Here is a 19,059-nt window from a genome sequence, read left to right on the forward strand (position 1 = left end):
AGTAAATGACATCAAACACCAAAAGCACCAAACAAATGACTCATAACTTAGAAAATCGGTTGAATGAGCTATAAAAATGGATCCAAGTTTATTTTTAGAATTTAATAGAGCAGTTTCGTTTTCCTCTAATAACATGTCAGAATATACAATGGCATTCTCTAGGGTCTAAGAAACATATTTAAAGACATCGTCAATTCTATTTTAACATGGTACTCTCCTCGTTTAATTTTTTTTTTTTTTTTTTAGTTAAGTGAGTAGAACATTACAAAAGCACTCACAAAGCTATCTAACCATGATGCTTGAGAAAGACAAATGAGGAATGATTGTGTATGATAGTAGGATGAATTACAGAACTGGAGCAGTAAAAATGGTATTAGAGATGGTGCTTCTCACCTTAGTACCTTAGTATTTTCCCAGTCTTCAAGAGTTCATTGTCAACACCCCCAATTGTGGTCCATTGTAATGGTGGTCACATTCTTTAACGGGCCCTATTTTACTGAGTCTGTGTTTTATTTCTCCACCAGTGCCTTTCTCACTTGACTTTTAGCTTGTAGGCATTCACCACATAAAAATAAGATGATTGGATGAAAATGCAGAATAATAACCATGTAATATGAAATATGCCATAAATGCAGTGTATACATATTATATATTATGGCAAAACCTTGGTAATTGCCTGTCTGGTTTAATTTTCAGCTGAGTAAAGGGAAAAAACTCTGAGGTTGTGCTATCTTTTGCTCTATTATTATTATTATTATTACAAATATCTGTATTGGTCAGGGAACCACATAAATCCATCACTCCAGCTTTATAGTTTTCAAAGTTTCTGGAATTGGAAGCTAACCTAAGGTAAAACATTTACTCAAGCACAGCTTTCCAGAGTTTTCTTACTTTTCTCATCAGAAATGAATTTCAAGTTAACCTTTAAATAATAAGAAACAAGAGTTTCCTATGCAATTGTGGGGTAGCTAAACCCCAGGGTAGGAATGGGGGCAGGACCCAGGGTGAGGACATCGTGTTCTCACTCATCCTCGTTAGTCAGTGATGGCTTTAAACACAAACGGCCTTCTTGGATCTTGGAGTCTTGCTGGGGTCTCTGTATCGAGAAGGTGTCATGATTTGGGGGTGGAGGGTGGGTGGTGACAGTAAAAGCTTGGGCAAAATTCTGGTGTGTACCAATTCCAGCCTCTCATTTGTCTACCCTTTTTAGCCTCTTGTCCTGCAACTTAAAGTCTGAGGAAAGCTTGCCTTAGAGGCACTTCAAGCCTCTGTCACGGCGAATTACTCCTCAGATTCCTGCAAACATCTCGTGAATATGCCAGGTGCTAGAGATTCCAGGATAAATTACCCCCATTCAGAGTCTGGTGGAGAAGTTTATACTAGTTTTCTAGGGCTGTCGTTAACAAAGTACCACAAACAGGGTGGCTTCAATGACAGAAATTTATTTCCTCACAGTTCTGGAGGCTGGAACACTGAGATCAAGGTGTCTGCAGGGTTGGTTCCTCCTGAGGGCTGGGAGAGAGAACCTGTTCCATTATTTTCTCCTGCCTCTGGCAGCCCCATGCATTCCTTGGCTTACTGATCGCATTCTCCTATGTCTTCACATCATCTCCCTTCATGTGTTTCTGTCTCTGTGTCCAAATTTTCCCTTTTTATGAGGACACCGTTCATACTGGAGTAGGGCCCAACCTAGTGACCTCATCTTAACTTGATCATCTGCAAAGACCCTATTTCCAAATAAGGTCACATTCACAGGTACTAGGGGTTAGGACGTCAACATCTTTTGAACAATTTAACCCATGACAGTTGTTCAAATGGGTAAAAATTCTAGAGGCTCTGACCCTCCATATTGAACTTCATCACTTCCTGAGATACCGCATTATGGGCTTCTACAACCCGGTTCCATCACAGACTCCTCTGTTACTTCACTGCTTTTGTCTCAACAATTTCAGCAACATTTGAGGCCCCATTTTAACTTGAAAGTTCCTACCTAACCCCAGGCGGCTCCCTAGTCTTTGCCCAGCACATCTCCCCCATGTCCTTCCCTGCACACTGACCCTAATTTGTATCAACGACTTAACTCTCTGTTCCAAGGATTTCACTGAAAAACATCTTTCACTCAATAAGCATTTTCTATGCCTATTGCTCTAGGCTCTGCTCCTGGAACTCAGCACACACTCTTGCCTTCAATGAGAAACTCAGTCTAGTGAAGGACATTAAAGAGTAGAACACAGAGGAATAGAGGTTTTGGTAGGAGCCACAACGGGGTGCTATGGGAGTGCTGAATCCAGGCTGGGGTGAAGGAGAAGAGAGCAGGGAAGGCTTCATGTCGGAGGGGACACCTGAGCTGAGTCTTGACATACATGCACTAGGATTTATCCAGGTAATTATGTAAAAGCAGAAAAGATAAGCAGTGAGGTGGAAAAGGATATTGGGACAGACAAAAAGATAAAGGAGAGTACATAAAAAGATGCTAATTAAATACTACAATTATTAGGTGAATAAAGAGAAAAGAGGGTAGTGTGCTTAAAAGAGTTGGGTGTGAGCAATTTTCTTTTCAACAAGTACAAACAGCTTGTCTTGGTCAGCTTGGGTTGCTATAACAAAATACCATGGACTGGGCAGCTTAGGCAATAGACATTTATTTCTTACAGTTCTGGAGGCTAGGAAGTTCAAGATCAAGTTGCTGGCATATTTGGTGTCTAGCGGGGCTCTCTTTCTGGCTTGCAGATGGCTGCCATCTCGCTGTGTCCTCATGTGATGGAGAAGCTGTCTCTTCTTGTAAGGGCACTCATCCCATCATGGGAGCTCCACCCTCAGGACCTCATCCAAACCACACTACCTCTTAAGACCCCACCTCCAAATACCGTCTCTTTGGGGATCAGAGATTCAACGTATAAATTTGGAGGCACACGTTGCGTTCAGAGCATAGCGTTTGCTGATATTAAGAGGAGGAAAGAATGCATGGTGCAGAAGGACTGACGGACGAGTTCCTCTGGCCCACTCCCAACGCCCATGGACTTGACTGCTGAAAACCATAAGACTCCTCATTAGTCAGTCAAAAGTATGATCAGTTAGCAGGACTCTAATAATGGTTCATCACTCAGTATAAGCATAGGCCCATCTAAGACAGTCTTTTATTATTTAGCCATACAAACAGAGGCTTCTCCAGAAACCCACAGGTTTGCCCAGCTCAGGGCCACAGAAGGGTGACGCAGCTCTTCCCCAGCCTGGGCGTTAACAATCTCAGCTAGACAGGAGAACTGTTCAGTTTCCTCCCCAGCCATCATGTGACTCATGGACTCCTGTTGCTCCACCACTCTGGTCACCTGATGTCATGGGGCCCCCAGAAGCCTATGACCTAATGGCTAATTTAAGACAGGAAGCCTATTCCATTTAGCCTCCTTCACCTCAGCATAGAACTCCTCATGCTCTGACACCTTAAAACGCACAACCAACCCTCAGGTAAGTGTGAAGGTTCACCAGATTGTCAAATAAACCACAAAGCTTAAGGAAGATTACACGAGGGCTGAAATTTTTAATTGAGTCTGTAATAAACAAAATATGGTGAGAATGTAGATCTCAGTGGTTATGTAATCATCAGTGTATTTTTATAAACAAAACTTCAGTGTTCCTTTAAAGTAGTGTAGTTATCAGGAAGGAAATAGCTGATGTCATTTGTTTTTCTTTTAAGGCATCAAGAGTCTTGACTGGGTCTTAAGCTGTAGAAGAATGCCAGTATACGTGCCATTTGCCATCTTTTAGTATGTTGGTGTTGGTGGGAAGGAGGAACTGGTTAGAAAAAGACACGGTGTACACATGAGAATGTATGTATCAAAGAACAAGGTCAATAGTGAAGCATTATGTGTCTAACCATAATGAGGCTTCTAGGATCCAGATTGTGGGTCACTGAGCAATTGTGTTCCTTTCCTCTGAGCCCCGTCTGTCTTTTCTCAGCCCCTCTGCTAGTGGTCTGTGGGCTGAGCTAACTCCCAGTCCTGTAGTAGGCATCACCCAGAGGGTCTAAACACGCAAATACCCCCGGGGCTTAGCTTCCATCCTGGGGAGGGAGAAGAGAACTGGTATTTCACATGTCAGGCTCTGGAATTCCAGTCTCTGAGCAGGAAGGGGAGATGTTTACACCCGCTGTCTGTCTTGGGGGCTGGGGTGTTTCTCTGAGATATGTTTGATAAAACCGGGATTCTACATTTGATACAGAAAACAATCACATGCTGTTTTTAATAAGAGTGAAATGTATTCCTCTTCTTTCCACACTCAGCTTTGGTTATTCAGAAGGGTTATTTACAGTGTTGACTCAAACTCTGTATGGCATTGCACGAAAGAAAGAATGACTTCATTGGTTAATCAGTAAATTCGACTGAATTCTTACTACCTTCTGGGGGGTACAAGGAAGTGTTACACCCAGTCTTCCTGTACAAAGAAGCTACAAGCAGTCTGGGGACCAACAATAGGACAGAAAGCTTTGTGTTTCATCCATCGCTGTATCTCCCACAAGGAGCGTGATGTTTATTTAGTGCATACTAGCTGTTTAACAAATATTTGTCAAATAAATGAATGAGATCAGCACCACGTGAGCACAGAGAATCCTCTCCAAGTTGAGAAGTGAGCTGTCCTGGCTCAGTGGATTCGGGCAGGCTTCATGAAGAAGGTGGAATTTCAGCAATGCTTTCCGGAAGGGGTAGGACTCAATGCAGCGGATGGAGGGGTGACAGGAAGAGGTTACTCTTTCAGGTCAGGGGGCAAAGATGAGTCAAGCCAGGAGACTGGGAGGCCCAGAGCATTTTCAGGAGGGGAAATGACTGAAGCGCAGAGGCCGGGCAGTGGAAGAACAGCCTGAGAAGGATGGGTTAAGCGTGCGGGTGAGGAGGGCATCTGAAATCACCTCCGAGGTGACTCCCCATGTAGTTGAGGAAGGTGAACCGTGCATAAAATGGGAAAGATACGCAGACGACCCGTCCCAGCCGAGCCCAGTGGAGTGATGCTCTGCTCCTTCCTGCCTTAATTTTAACCTTTTAGAAAAAGGAAATTAAAAAAAAAAAACCTGACTTCCTATGTCCTTTCAAGCAAGTCATAAGGATTATTATGTTCCTAGTCAGTTTTGATGTAAAGGTATGAATAGGAATAAGAACAGATCCCAGAAACTCCCCGGAGGCTGCTCTTAGCCATAAACTGTCTTAGGGGGAGAAAGACCTGCCCAGTGTCCCCTCTCCCCACGGCCATGTTATGCGATGGAAGACTGCAAGGCACCTGGTAAGCCCAGGTCACTGCATTTTAGGACATCCCAACACGAAGGGGTGTGTGTGGTGTCGTGTGGGGTGTGTGTATGGTGTGTATAGTGGTGTGGGGGGCACTGAAAGGGTTTAAGGAAGAGTAAAAGTGACATGGGGTTCAGGCTATGCCAAGGCCCTGTGTATGGCAATCTCAGTGACAGTTAAACACACACACACACCCCAGAAAAACAAATTAGTCAGGAAAGGACAAAAAAAAAAAAAAAAACCCTCATGAGATTAGATTTCTCCATAAAAGAATTACAGGAAATTGTTTCTACTCCAGGAGAGAGGAATTCTTTCTAGAATTCGCTTCACATCAGTGTTTAATCATCTTACTCATCTAAATTGGGCTATCAGCCTCCCCCTGCCACCGCTCTGTGTACCCTCTGCCTTCGTCTCCTCTGGCCTCCTGGCAGGCTGTGACCTCCTGGGGGTGGGAACTGGTTAATTTACATAGAACATTACTTGGCACAGAGTAGGTGCTCAATGAAGTTTTTGACTGCATGGGATCTGGGAGGGGCTTTGAAGTACGGTCTCCTTGGGGGTCTCCAGGGCGGGCCACTGAAGGAGGGCTTGCTGATTACACACACACCATGCACACTCACCACCTCCAGAAATAACCACTACTTTTTAACATCATGGGATGTACTTCAATATCTAGGAACAAGCATGTTTTTTGAATACAGCATAACCCATTCCACACTAATACAGTGTAATTCTAGCCTGTGGAATTCATACTTTATATCAATGTACTGGAAAGTGTCAAGTGTCGTCGCCCCACCCCCCCCCACCCCCGGCTCTGCTCACCCTCAGAGGGACTCCAGGCTGCCCCTGGACCCCTGACCCCTGCTTAAGAAACCCCAGATAAGTCAGGACCCGCTAATCATAGACGGCTGCAGGAAGCCCTGCAAAAGCTCTGAAATGCTACTTTTCTGTCCGCTGGGTCACCTCCCTGTCCTAGGGAGGCCTCTCAGAGACCTTCCATCAGAGGAAGAGGGAGTGTGAAGATTTATGACCCTCTGAGCAAGAAGCCCCGTAGCCCCTACCTTGTTCAGGGTGGTCGACAGTATGGGGAATGGAGTGAAGGGATTGGTTTATTCCCCTCTTCCAGTTACAAAAACAAATTTCCAGTTACAGAAACGGGACAACACAAACATGTGACAGACATTTAGAGAAAGTAGAATGTGGATCACCGTGAAAGGCCTAGGGAAGGATTCTCCAGGCTCTGGGATTGGAGCCCATGATTTTGGTAGGTGGGATGGCATGGGGGGCAGGGAGGGGGAGGGAGGGCATTCCTAGCATTCCTGCGGGGAGTCAGCTGAGGTGGGAGCTGGGAGTGGGCACAGTGTGTAGGGTCAGGGCTCCGCATGACCACTTTCTGTCCAGAAGTCAGAGAGAACGAGTACCTTGCAAAGACAGTGGACGTGCGCATGTGTGCGTGTGCATGTGTACAAGCACACCCATGCATGCACATATGTGTTTTAATAGAAATCTTTATTTGCACACCCTGTTTCTTAAATCCTTTTACCTCCCTTTTCTTCATCTGAAACATATAGTCTGCGTATTAGTAATGATAACAGTAGCTCACATGCGTAAAAGTGCAAACAACTCCAAAGTGGCTTTTCACATTTCTGTCTCACTTATTACACTGTATTATTAGCTTGCTTGAAGTGATCCTACATCTACCCACTCCTGGAGCTTTCAGGAATGCTTATCAGCTTAATATTGCATTTTTGCAATGCCACTTATTTCAAATGATTGGTAAAGTATTCCTTCTGTGCTCTGAGAAGCAGATAAGATTATGCACTTAACACTCACTTGCTTTCAGAGGTATGCCTCCTCCAGGAGGGCCCAGGAGGAGAAGCAGGACCACCCAGGTATCTCTCTTTCCAAAGATGAGGGTTTGGGCTGTGAGTCAGCTGTCGCCACACTGACGCTGCTGTTTCAGCACTAGCTAACAGCTAGGGCTGGTAATCAGGGGTCTAGGAGGGACCCCACCCCAGACTTTCTTGCCTCCCATCACCACTTCTCACCCCATCCAAATAAGGACAAAGCACCCTTTAGCAAAGCCAGCTTGATAACCCCCAGCCAGAGGGGGCTGAACCAAATTTTTACCCTTCTGTTTGTTGAAAGCTACATGCTGTGGGGCATCGCGAGCCCCTCCCCTTCTCGGCAGCTGTCCCCACTGGGCTGGGGTACAAAGCCAACCGATGGCCCCAGTGTGCGGAACAAGGTATTCCTGAAGACTGTGTTGAAATTTGCTGGAAAACCCCTAAGCACATTCTGCTGCCTTAAAGACTCTGGGACCCGTGACAGGCCCAGGTCTTTGCCCAGATCCTTGAAGGAATGTGACTTAGCCCTGAGGCTTACACCTCTGTGATTGAAGTGAAGGTTCTGAGTTCTAACAGCTGGTTCTGAGTGCTAACAACTTTCTGGGTGAGGAACCACTGGAATAGTGATGCATTGTTTCCAAATAGTCGCCCTTTGTTGAGTGCTTACTGCAGGCCAGGTCCTGAGCTTGCTTGCCTGAGAATTTGACATCATCTAATCCTCAGTTGACCTACAAGGTACATATTATTGCTCCATTTCATACCTGAGACACCTGAAAGCCAGAGAACTTGCTCAAGATCTCACAGCTCACAAACCAGAGCGCTGTGATCTCAATCTAGGCTTCCCTAACTCCACTTAACTATTTGAAAGAAGGCAGGATTCGTGCGTGTAAGTTCATTCTTTCATTCAATAAAGCTTTACTGGGCTCCTACTAAGCGTCTGAGGCAGGAAACACACGTGTGAACAAAACAGACAAAGCTAGGGATTCCATGGAGGTTACTTGCTAGTGGGTAGAGGCAGAAAATTAACAAGTATGTAACATGTTATGTGGTGATAAGTGCCATAGGGAACAATAAGCCATGGCAACTGCGCTAGAAAGAGCTGGGGGTGCAGCAGTACTATTACTCCTTACATAGGAAATGACGCGTTCCTGATGCTCAGACAGAAATATGTTTCCCATCATGTCACGAACAATTTCTGAGTGCCTGGAACCTGTCATATCCAGCTGTGATGACAGCATGATGGTTCCCCAGCCAGCATAAGAGGAGTCCCTGCCAAATAGGTGCATCTCAGCTCATTGGAACATTCAGTCAGGATGGAAGTGTTACAGCATAGATGGACTGAACAACGTGGGTAACGATTCAGTTTTGTCCGGAGCCTTATCCCCACTACCTTGCTTAGGAACTCATCCCCTCCCCTTCTTTCTTCACAAGGAGCTTTTGAAAACCAACCCCTCACCAATCTGGAAACCATTTAGAGATTCCAAAGAGAAAAGGGCTATGTACCAATGTGATTACTGCTGCTGTTCTCATTAAATATAACATGATTGGGAATTACTGGGGAACACCACTCCCCATGAAGGAAGGGGTTTCAAAAGATGTGACAGATTAGCATGTCTAAAGATTGGCCATAAAATCAAGAGGTTGATGAACTATCAATGTTTCTAAGCTGTAGAAATGAACAATTTTATAAAGGAGTGTGATTTCGAGATCTTGAGAGAAAGTAGTCCCATGGTTTAGAAAACAAGTGATTTAACAATGTAACCAAGTATTTTGAAAGGATTACTTTCCCCGGAAGTAACAAGGTTTGTTACTACCACACAGGGGCAAGGAGTTCTTGCACCCAACAGATCTACCTGGGTGTCTGAGATACCTGAGGTTAGACTGTAAACAGCCTTTCAAAGTCATTGTTAGAACACTCAGAAAAACCAAATATCCTATGTCTAGGGGGAATTGAAAATTAATCCTAACTGAAAGAAAATCCACATAAACTCATCAAACTCCATCATACTTTACACTTCTGACCCCTTTCTAATTCTTACTAGCACCTTCAAATGCTTTTCGGTAGTAAATGGAGTTTAACTTCTTAATTAATTCATTAAGTAATTAACGTAATGACCATTTCAAACCCTATATATTCTCATTTCCTGTCACTCAGAAAAAAACGGAAACTTTGATTTTTCAGAAACCAGTTTTTCAAGATTGAAAGCCTAAGTGGTCTTATTTCTGTCATAAATCTGTACACACAAGACTTTCACTATCTTTCCTGAGTTCAGAAAAAGCAGCTAAGGAAAGTTCTCCAAATATACTAGCATTGTGATGACAAGTATAATATCGAGGACCATACAGCTTTTGCGGCCATCTAAATTTTGCTCTGTGTGTCTTAATTACTTAATGAAATTCTTGGAACAAAAGAAGTTTAAAAAGTCCAAACTGGTGATGGTGGTGATTAGATTTACTATTATTTGATAAATACTATAAATTTGCACCATCCAGTATGGAAGCCATGAGCCACATGTGGCTATTGAGCATTTGAAACATGGCTCTTCTGAATTGAGATGTGCCGTAAGTACGAAATACATGCTAGATTTCATAGAATTAGTGTGAAAAGAAGAATAACGCTATCTCATTAATAATTTCATATTGATTTTATTTTAAATGATAATATGTTGGATATATTGGGTTAACTAAAATATATTATGAGAGTTCATTTCACCTGTTTTTTAAAAATATTTTTACTGTAGCTGCTAGAAAATGTAAAAGTATGTATGTGGCTTGCATTTCATTGCTATTGGACAACACTGCTCTAAAGTTTAAGAAAGCATTAAGAAAGTGTTTATTTCAGTTGGGCTCAAATTATTTTTAAAGCAATTTGGAGATTGTATTTAAGCAAGAATCACCCTAAGCAGGTATTAAGATTATATTAGTAAGTATATGCTTTTTATACTCAATCCCCCCTTCAAATAAGTACAATGATAGGTGAAGTATAAATAAAAAAGTAAAATGATATAAGTAGGTTCAAAACACAATAAGCACACCTACATGGACTAGGTGTGCGTACCAGAAAAGCAAAGCAATCAGTAGCATATGGCACAAAGATCTGGGCCTGCTTCTGGGGCAGGAAGCAAGCAAAGATATCTGGGAGTTTTGTTCATCTGAGATTATAGTAATTAAAATTACTCAGTATGAAGTGGCAACAGGACTCAAGCTGGAGACTGGGGTGGAACTTCCCCTTATTAAACAACAACAACAACAACAACAGTAGTATTAGTAGTAGTAATAATAAAGGTTGAGAAAAGCTCTGCTAATTGTTGCCTGGGAATATTGCCTCTTTGAATTGGTAGGACATAAAAACAGCCTCATTTCCAGGAACCAAAAGGAGCTAACTTCTGCCTCTATGACCAGATTGCCCATAAACCTTAATCCTTGAGGCCATAATCCTTAAGGTATGTGAGCTCCAAACCTGTTAACATAAGACTTGTTTGGTCGGCAAGCCCCAAGAAGCCAGATGGAGGCAATCATAAAAACTAGAGAGAGAAGGATAAGCAGAGAAGGAAAACAACAAAAAGAAAACTTAATTCCTTCTCAAAATGAGCCTAGAAACCATGATACCAAAAACAGAGAAAAGAATGCTAAGACATAGCCAATATAAATCAATATAAAAAAGGGTATACGTTTAGCCAAACAAAATTAAAGTACAAGAATAGCCTGACAGAGACTTTCAGGATGATAAAGGAGATAAGTGAAAGAATAACATCCACTAAAAATAGAACACATAATTGGCAAGCAAAATCAGGAAGAAATTAAAATAGGTAAATCTAAAAGAAACAATGTAAAAAATTTAGACATGAAAAAAGTATTTATTGAAAAAAATTTTGATAAACAGCTAGACAGTACAGAACCAGGGAATTGGAAGATAGCCCTGAGGGTTTTACTAGACTGCATCACAAAAAGATAAAGAAAGAAAAATATGACAAAACAGTTAAAGGTCTTAGAGGATAAATGGAAAAGTCCAATTTATTTAATAGAATCTCCCAGAAAGGTAGAAAAGCAATATTTGAAGAGAGATTTGCTAATGTTTTTACAGAACTGAAAAAAGACATGAGTCCTCAGATTCAAAATTAAATCTAAGGACCCAGAGGGATAAATAAATACTAATTACTACAAGGTAACAAATGTAGTGAGACTACAAATCATTGAGAACAAAGGGAGGGGAAAAAAAATCTTTAAAATGACTAGAGTAAAAAGACAGATTACTTACAAAGGACTGACAAATTGACAGCAAGAGTAGATACGAGGCGATAAAAGAATAATATCCTCAAAATACTAAGTGAAATTATCTCAGTCTAGAGTTTCATACCCAGACAAACTCTCATTAAAAAGAAACAAAAAGAAGAGAAATAAAGGTGTTTATAGATTCATAAAGAAAGAGCAAGAGAGTTTACCACCAATTGATGCTTATGAGCACAAATATTAAAGGATTTATTTAAGTTTAAAAAAAAATGGACCCAGAGGGAGGACATGGGATACAAGAAATGGTGATAAACGTAATATTAACAAAACATGTTGATTAATTTAATAAAATATCAACAATTTTAAAAGCTATTTTAGCAATTTGGGGGGAAAGTTTGAAAACTCCAGGAAGTAGTTGTTTAATGAGTAGTTAAATATGCCCAGAGAGTTTGTAACATTCCAAAATTTCTTGAATAAATTTAGACTTTGGAAAAAATATCATGGTCAAAGACTGGAGATGGTAATTAAAATAATAGAAGTAATAAAATAATAGAATACTTCCAAATCAAAAGAGTAGAGAGAAAAGATGTGTGGAGAGTATTTAAAACAACAGCAACAATAACAAAAACAAAAACACAGCAACTGGGACTTCCCTGGTGGCGCAGTGGTTAAGAATCCACCTGCCAATGCAGGGGACATGGGTTCGATCCCTCTTCCAGGAAGATCCCACATGCCTCGGAACAACTAAGCCCATGCACCACAACTACTGAGCCTGTGCTCTAGAGCCCATGAGCCACAGCTACTGAGCCTGCGTGCCACAACTACTGAAGCCTGCGTGCCTAGAGCCCGTGCTCCGCCACAAGAGAAGCCACTGCAACGAGAAGCCCACGCACCGCAACAAAGAGTAACCCCCACTCGCTGCAACTAGAGAAAGCCCACGCACAGCAACAAAGACCCAATGCAGTCAAAAATAAATAAATAAAATAAATAAATATTTTTTAAAAAGACCTGTCTAAAAAAATAAAAAATAAAACACAGCAACTTTATCCAAAAAGAGCATGGAAATATATATATATATATATATATATATATATATATATATATATACACACACATATATATATATATTTAAATCCAATAAAAATAGATAGTAAAAAAAAATAAGGTGGTAGAAATGAGTGCAAATATATCAGTGATTGTAACAATGAAAATGGAATGAATTTGTCTGATAAATGACAGAGATAAACAGATTGAATTTTTTAATACAGTTATTTGCTGTTTATAAGAAACACTAAGCAAAATTGCATGATCACACAGAAAGATCGAAAGTTATGGGAAAAGTGGTGTCATTCAATTAATAACCAAAGAAATTTTGTGTAACAATATCAATATTAGACAAAATAGAATTTCAGGCACATCACACATATTTTTTTATTAAAAAAGAAATTTAGGTACTACATAATAATGAAAATAAAAGTCCATTAAGAGATAGTAAACACAGACACATTTTTAAAACTTTTACATGTGCTCCTGAATAACTCATGGGGAAAAACAGAAATCACAGTAGACGTTGCAAAATATTCATACATTTTATGTATTTGGAAGCTATAATTTTAGGGACATAGAAGTGTATGACAATTACAAAATATTTACAACAGAATAAAAGTATTACTTTAAAAATTGTTAGATGTAGCTAAAATGTTTTTAAAGGTTAATATATAACTTTAAGTAAACTAATTAAAAATTGAAAATGAATGAATTAAATTTGCAACTTAAGCTAGAAAAAAAGGGCAAACCTAAAGAAATTTAAAAGAAGAAAAAAAGCAGAAATTAATAATATACTGAAAACAGAAATAGTAGAGATGATGAACGGAATCAATACCTGTTTTTTAAACAGTTTTACCAAAATATAATTCACATACCATAGAGTTCATTCACTCAAAGTGAACAATTCAGTGTTTTTAGTATATTCACATAGTTGTGCAACCATCACCACAAACTAATTTTAGAATATTTTCGTCACCCTCAAAAAAGAAACCCTTAGCCCCTCAGCAGTTACTAGGCAATCAACCACTACCAGGTGGTCATCAGAAAACCACTAATCTACTTTCTTTTTCTCTACAATGTAGTAATTAAAGAACTTTCCAGAAGGAAAAGCCCAGGTCCAGTGGTATCACTGGTGCATTCTGTCAAATGTTTAAAGAAAAATACTGATCCTTCATAAACTTTCCCAAAAAAGAAAAGATAAGGGGACACTTTCCAACTCATTATACTAAAGCTAGTAGTATCCTGTTAGCAAAACCAGACAAAGACATGACAAGAAAAGAAAACTCTACGTGCAAACTCTATGACTTGACAGGAAGTTTTTGCATCACTCCTTTTCGAGAGTCAAATCTGTAATCAGAAGCAAGAAAGTTAACCATAAAGAATGTGCGATGGATATAAATGCCTAAGATTTCTGCAAAGAAGTCGTTTTGATTTGCCCACATTGACATAGATGGTGACGCCCACGGATGGGGCCTCCAGGGATGGGAGCTGGCCTTAGATGCCATTCCTAGTTACAGAAAAGTTTGGAAGCTCCTCCTTTTGGAGGAATTGTGCTAGTTTCCTGACTGAGAGCAAGTTCATCTCGCGCACAACTGTTGAATTAAGCAAAGTCAGGATTGATTCATTTCCACCCTCAGCGAATCTTTCCTCATTATCACCCAATAGCACCCAGTAACCCCAGCTCTCCCCTCCACTCTAAGTCACAACTTCTCAGGATCTTCATTTACATTAAAGTCGAAATGAATGATAACAGTATAAAGAATGTTTCAATCAGACAATGTGCATTTTATCAGAGATTTGAGCTTGCACATGAAGACTGGAAATTGAATGTTTCTGTCATCAGACAGTTTTTTAGGGAATAATTTAAAGGGCAAGATCATGTGAGTACAGAGGGCCTCTGGATGTTCCTAGCCCCTGAAAGCAATACATATACTAAGAATCTACTTTAACTGTGATGTCAAATTCTAGGTTGCTAGAAACATAAAGAAGGAAGCACTATAAGTATGCCTGTTGGCATAGAGTTCATGAAGTTTGTCCAGTATATACACAGTAGAGGTTCTGTAAGCAAAGTAAGCAGGACACACTAAGGAAACATATCTATATCCATGTCATGCTTTCTTGAAGAATTAAATTTGTCTTTCCTTCCAATGATATATATGACCAAGATTATTGAATACCTCTGTAGATGCAGCTTCAGAAATATAATAAATGACTTTAAAACTCATTAATTTTAGTAACATGGGACCATCAAGCAGACCTTTAAACCCTTTAACGATTTAGAAGATGTGTCTAGTATCTGATAACCAGTCACTTTGAATCATGAGTATTTGGTACTATAATCACCGCGGAATGTGTGGCCAAGGCCTCAGAAAGCCCTATTTCCCTCATTTACCTCTGAGATTAAGAGCATCCAAAAGACAGGCATTGTGTTTGCTCCGGGACCATACAGTCCCTTAATTCCCATTGGCACCATCTGGACTAATTCCATCTTAAGACCAAGTAGGTGAAGTCTTCTAATCATTGGCAGATCTCTTATCACAAAGCCAGATCTCTGTAACTACCAGTGGCTTAATCCTTGCCTTGCAATGCCATGTAAAGTGGTAGTCCTCCACTTTTTCATTAGAAAAAGGACAGAGGGCTGAAATGTAGGAAATCTGATGAATCATAAGGATGAGCTCATGGGTTAAAGATGGGGACAACTAAAATACTAAATGAATGGTGGAAAGAACTTAAATTTCTATCAATGTCTTTAGGTTACAAAAGTAGGGCATATGAAAAAAAAAGGAAGGGGGCTCGTAGGAAGGTAAACATGAAGATGGAAGCAGAAAAAAGACATTTCAGCTGAGGAATGCTTCTAAGAGACGGCACTGGGAGACAGCTCATTTTATTTTATTATGTAATAAAAAGGAAAAAAATGGAGATTTTTTTAAAGGATCAAGCCAAAGGAGTTTTTAGCATGTGTTATGAACTCATTCACAGAGGCACCAACATATTTTAGGGCAAAATTGTCTAAAAATAACTTGCTTCATCAGTCTGGGACATTTTTTTCAGTCTTTTGCAAAGAATCCAATTAATGTGTGTTGTTTTTTTCTTTCAGGCAATTTTATGTGGCTTTTATACACCCAAGTTGATGTGAATCCTATGATATGTGAGTAACTAAGATTCTAAGGCTCATAATGCAATTACTTGATTCCCGCTGGCACAGGACATTTATAAAGATCAACTAACTCAGTTTAAGCTACTCTTAAAGCTCCCTTCCTCTCTATCCCAGGTTCTACCATATTTCACTTGTGCAGAGAGCTGACACTCAGACTCTCTGCCTCTATGAAGCTGGTAGTGAGTGGGCAAGTGAGGAAAGACTAGGAAATAGAAGCCAGCCAGGGACGCGCAGCCTTGTTCAGAGCTTATGCATATAACTATGTGGAAATATTTAAATCTAAAGGGTATAGCTGGCCTATCTTCCTGGGGCATCAGTGAATAATAAAACAATTTAATAGTACTCATGTCAAATATATTAAGGAATAGGATGCACAGGAACCTTTAAGGTAAAACACAGTAGACTTCAAAGGTATTTCATGATTATTTTTTTTCTAAGGGGACCACTTTAAGCTGATCCTCCAACCTCCTGGGAGCCTCACAATATAAAGCATAATTTCAGAAAACAGCTGTGGTGGCATATTCATTTGGGGGAGTATTGCTATCAGTCTAACAAAACATTCAAGACAGATCACCATTAGCTGTGGATTTTAATATTGGTACAGACTTTAAAGATAATCTGGTCTAACCAATTATTTTAAAGATGAAATTGAGAACAAAGATAAAAGGTAGAAAAAGTCTTGGATGGGTTTTCCTTTCTTCTAACAGGGTCCAGGACTAAAATTTTCCATGCTCTAAGCTGTTGACCATTCTTTAAACGCAGCATTGTGTCTTGGCTTACAATCCCCTTTTGCATGCAATGCCATCTTCCTCTGGAAAAGTTTTACTCTTTCTTCAAAACCCAGCTCACCGTTATCTCCTCAGGGACACCTTCTTCTACTCACCCAAGCAGAGTTACCTGCTTTTTCTCTGTGCTCTAATAGATCTTTAAATATAATTTGGTTTTAGTACCTCTCATCTTTAAAAAAAATAAATAAAATAAATAATATCCCTCTTTGATCTCCCTCTCCAGTGCCATCCTACCCATTCCTCCCCTTTACAGCTAGGATTCTCAAAAGAATTATTTCCAAACTCAGGCTTTATTTACTTTTTCACCCCCATCTCCTCCTCAATCCACTCCACCTGGCTTCTGACCTCTCACTTCACTAAATTTTTCTTGGTATAGGCACCAATGACATCTGTGCTGCCCAATCCCATGGCTGCTTTTCAGTTCTTATCATATTTGCCCTCTCTGGAACATTCTATGTAGTCGATCGCCACCTCTTTAAAACACCCTTAGTATCTGGGACACCACATTCTGCTGGTTTTCCTCCAATGACTTAGGACATTTCTCTCAACCTCCTTGGGAATTCATCCTCCTCTCCTGGATCTTTAGTGTTAGAGTTCCTCAGAGCTTAGACCTCAGTACTCTGTCTCTTTCCTTTCTTTCTTGGTGACCTTGTCCACTCCCTGTCTCAAATGATATATCAACAAGTCTCAACAATATATCTACAGCCAAGATCTCACTGTATGAGTTCTAGCTAATAAATCCAACTGTATATATTGCTAGCATTGTCATGATTATAAGTGATAAAATCGCACCCAAAACTAGCTTAAGATAAAAAACAGACAAACAAACAAACAAACAAAAAAAAAAAAAAAAGGAAAGAGAGACAGAGAAACAGAAAGAGTCAGAGAGAGAGTGTGAGATTAATAGACACATGCTGACTCTTAATTCATGTAACCGAACCAGGGGCCGAAGCAAGAGGACTCTGTTATTCTCAGGATCCTTTCTCTCCGACTCCTGTCTCTCTGCACATTATTTTCATTTTTCTAAGCCAATGTAATCCCCATAATCATTAAGAGCTCTGAACATACATCCTCACAGCTCTGCAACCAGAGTGTAAAAATCTCTCTTCTGTCCACTCAGACTAAGAGAAGGAATTTGATTGGTCCATTGATGTTCATATGACTTCTCTATGAATCAGTCCCTGTGGGCTGGGAGTCAAGATATTACGATTGCCTTAGATTGGGTCACATGCACACCTCATAATTATACTAGAGGAAGAATGCTGGGCCAGGCAGTCACACAGTATGTATCCATTAAACTGTTTGAAATCTCCATTTGGATCTCTCACAGGTATCTCAAGGTGATAGTATCCAAAACCTAACTAGGTTAGGAACCTAATGTTCCTCCAAAACACGTGATTCTCCTCCAGTGTTTTCAGTCTCAGAAAATGACACCAACATTTATGGGATTGACGAGAGTTACGCTTGACAACCTCTCTCCTTTACTGTCACCACCACCCACCCACAATCCAATGATCATGTCGTATTGATTTTACAGCCAAGATATATTTTGGATCCATCCACTTTTTTCTGTCTCCGATATCACCCTCCTAGTTCAAGTCAATGTCACCTCATACCTAGATTACTGCAACAGCCTCCTAATTGGTCTCCTACTGTCCATTCTTGATCTCTTCCCATTCTTTATCTTCAAAGCAGAGTGATTTTCTAAAAATTAAAACCCATCATATCTTGCTCTTAAAATCTTAGAAAAGCTTCTCACTGCTCTCGAGATAAGCACTGAACCCTTAACTTGCCCTCACATCTGGGGATCTCGCCTTAACACCGTGGGGATCCAATCTCTGCTTTTCTTCCTAACCTCGCTCTTTCCACTCTCTCCTTTCCCCCACTCAAACTGTTTCAACCATATTAATATTTCAGTTTTTCAAAAGTAATCTGAGCTTTATTGAGTTATAGGGCTTTCTCATGAGCCGGGTAAACATATCATGTTTTACGCTCTCTAGACCCTACACTTCTTCACATTACTTATCATAACTCCAATACTTATTTGTGCAAATTTTTAACTGTAAGGTTCATAAGGGCAAGGACAGCATCTGTCTTATTTGACATATTATGTAACACTTAGAGATATTCAATCAATATTTATTGAATGAATGGTCATCCTACCTTATTACGGTTCTTTATATATCTGTCTTTTCAGCCAAAATATGAATTCATTCTTTTATTTTGCAAATATTTATTGAGTTCCCACCTTGTGCTAAGGAGTTAAATATTGGGGACAGGGTCATGAAGAAGATAGATGGGGGTCGTTTCCTTTGGAAATCTATATATTTTTTTACTATGCAGAAACTGTGTTTTTCCTTTCCATCCATATACCTCAATTCCTGGCAGATACCAGCTATGTAATGCTTGCTGAATGAATAAATGAATTAATTAATGGACTCTGAAGTTGATCATCAGCTACTCCCTGTTCTTGACACTGTTCCTAATTCTGTGTGTTTAAAATGACCAAAAGACCCATGGCAGATAAAAATGGGTCACAAGCCATGGGTTTTCTGGCTGGCAGTGAGCGGACCAAATGTAATAATCACCCACTAGGCAAAAGTGAGATAGAAAAGTCCAAGATGGGATATTGCCACGAGGGTGGAAGGAAGGTTCTAGATACATGGCATCTGGGAGCCTTGGGGCAAAAGGATGGGAGAAAAATTATAATGTCA

At 40.2% G+C, this 19,059-nt stretch overlaps 1 long non-coding RNA gene across 3 annotated transcripts in view; it reads left to right on the top strand.

Annotated features, from left to right (window-relative positions):
• Positions 1-19,059, top strand: part of LOC137773658 (uncharacterized) — a 180,440-nt gene that overhangs the window by 75,961 nt on the left and 85,420 nt on the right. For all 3 annotated transcript variants that reach the window (XR_011075713.1, XR_011075712.1, XR_011075714.1), the window contains exon 3: positions 15,498-15,548. This is a non-coding gene — a long non-coding RNA (uncharacterized lncRNA). The remainder of the gene's footprint in view (positions 1-15,497; positions 15,549-19,059) is intronic.

The sequence above is a fragment of the Eschrichtius robustus genome, chromosome 12 (genome assembly GCF_028021215.1).
Source record: "Eschrichtius robustus isolate mEscRob2 chromosome 12, mEscRob2.pri, whole genome shotgun sequence".
In the NCBI taxonomy this organism is placed as follows: domain Eukaryota; kingdom Metazoa; phylum Chordata; class Mammalia; order Artiodactyla; family Eschrichtiidae; genus Eschrichtius; species Eschrichtius robustus.